Here is a 2,753-nt window from a genome sequence, read left to right as displayed (position 1 = left end):
GGGGAATGGCAGGCAGAGGGAGAAGCAGGCTCCCTACCGAACAAGGAGCAGGGATGCAGGACTCGATCCCAGGACCCTGGGATCATGATCTGAGCTGAAGGCAGACACTTAACTGAGCCACCCAGGAATCCCAATTCTTCTTTTTTTTTCTCTTCCCAGATTTTGAAGTTTTTTTTGTTTTTTTTGTTTGTTTGTTTTTGTAATTTGTTTAGAAGGACAAATTAAACATTAAATAATTAAGCATGAAAGCATTAAGCAATCAGATAAATAGAAAATTATTTAAATAATACAATTATGAACAGAGTTACAAAAAAGCATGGAATACTATGATTGAAAGGGTTCTAGCAGAGTCTAGGGCATCCATAAGAGCTGCATTGAGGAAATTCATTTGAAACTGACTCTATAATGTGAATAGGAGTTAATTAGGTAATAGGGTCAGAGGTGGTAGAAAGTCCTGTAGGGAAAGAGAGGATGTGATTTGGGAGGACTTTTGTTGGAAAGTACTGTAACATAAGATAGACATGAATAGAAGATAAAGGTGAAACTAGAAGGCAATAGAAAACATATGTAAAGATGACATAAAAAGTGAAATAATCAGAATACAAACTCAAACAACATGGGCTTAACTGCCTGTGGGTCCACTTATATATGTTTTTTAGATAAATGCAGTACAGCAATGTAAATGTATTGTCTCTCCCTTATGATTTTAAAAATAGCGTTTTCTTTTCTCCACCTTTCTTTATTGTAAGAATACAGTATATAATACATGTAATACACAAAATTTGTGTTCATTGAGTGTTCATGTTATTGGCAAAGCTCCATTTCAACAGTAGGCTAATTATTAGTTACATTTTTGGGGAGTCAAAAATTATACAGAGATTTTTGACTATGCAGAGAGTTGGCACCCCAACCCCCATGTTGTGCAAGGTTCAATTATACTTGTTCAATACAAAACTCTGCAATGTGAAATATTGAATGGAGGGAAAGTTAATACGTGTGTGAATGAGTTAGAGTTTGGCTGTTATGATAGCCTTGAAGAAAGATTGATGGAACTAGGGAAAATGAGATCTAGCTGTAGAGAGATAAATGCAGAAATAATTGGAAGGCAAAAACAGTAAATTGTGGTGATTGATCGGACATTCAGGTTGACTGTGGTGAATTAAGTTTCTTCTAGCTTCTCTTACTGGGTGAATTGTGCATATATTTACTGAAACAATGGGTAGAAGGGTCTAGTTCTGAGAGGTATGCTCATGAGTTCAATTTGGGGCATGTCCAATTTGGTCTGAGTGACATCCATTAAGTGTTATCTATTAAGCTATGGAAAAGTAGTCTGAAGATCAGAGGACAGACATGGGCCATGAGTCCATATTTTATAATTATAAGCAAGAGATGTTATTTAATTCCAGGAATGTGAGTAAGATCATACAGCAGGGAACTGTAGAAGAAGGCCTACAACTGAAGTTTGAATAATGCCAGTTTTTATTAGTCAGAGTAGGATGATCCAGCAAAGAAAATTATAAAAGGAATAACAAGATCAGTTGACCATAAAGTTGAGAGTCCATTTCTGGGCTCTCTATTCGACAAAGCAGGAAAGAATGTCCAATGGAATAAAGACAGTCTCTTCAACAAATGGTGTTGGGAAAATAGGACAGCCACGTGCAGAAGAGTGAAACTGGACCATTTCCTTACACCACACACAAAAATAGACTCAAAATGGTTGAAAGACTTCAATGGGAGATAGGAGTCCATCAAAATCCTAAAGGAGAACACAGGCAGCAACCTCTTTGAACTCAGCCACAGCAACTTCTTCCTAGAAACATCACCAAAGGCAAGAGAAACAAGGGCAAAAATGAACTATTGGGACTTCATCAAGATAAAAAGCTTTTTCACAGCAAAAGAAACAGTCAACAAAACCAAAAGACAACTGACAGAATGGGAGAAAATATTTGCAAATGACATATCAGATAAAGGGCTAGTATCCAAAATCTATAAAGAACTTATCAAACTCAACACCCAATGAACAAATGATCCAATCAAGAAATGGGCAGAAGACATGAATAGACATTTTTCCAAAGAAGACATACAAATGGCCAATAGACACATGAAAAAGTGCTCAACATCGCTTGGCATCAGGGAAATCCAAATCAAAACCTCAATGAGATACCACCTCACACCAGTCAGAATGGCTAAAATTAACAAGTCAGAAAACAACAGATGTTGGCGAGGATGCGGAGAAAGGGGAACCCTCCCACACTGTTGGTGGGAATGCAAGCTGGTGCAGCACACTGGAAAACAGTATGGAGGTTCCTCAAAAAGTTGAAAATAGAGCTACCATATGATCCAGCAATTGCACTACTGAGTATTTACCCCAAAGATACAAATGTAGGGATCCAAAGAGGTATGTGCACCCTGATGTTTATAGCAGCAATGTCCACAATAGCCAAACTGTGGAAAGAGCCAAGATGTCCATCTACAGAGGAATGGATAAAGAAGATGTGGGGGCGCCTGGGTGGCTCAGTCGTTAAGCGTCTGCCTTCAGCTCAGGTCGTGATCCCGGGGTCCTGGGATCGAGCCCTCCATCGGGCTCCCTGCTCTGTGGGAAGTCTGCTCTCCCTCTCTTACTCCCCCTGCTTGTGTTCCCTCTCTCGCTGTGTCTCTCTCTGTCAAATAAATGAATAAAATCTTTAAAAAAAAGATGTAGTATCTATCTATCTATCTATCTATCTATCTATCTATCTATCTATCTATCTATC

Source organism: Neomonachus schauinslandi, chromosome 7, assembly GCF_002201575.2.
Source record: "Neomonachus schauinslandi chromosome 7, ASM220157v2, whole genome shotgun sequence".
NCBI classification, from domain to species: domain Eukaryota; kingdom Metazoa; phylum Chordata; class Mammalia; order Carnivora; family Phocidae; genus Neomonachus; species Neomonachus schauinslandi.
The sequence above is the reverse complement of the archived record's forward strand: the minus strand, read 5'-3'. Positions refer to the sequence as shown.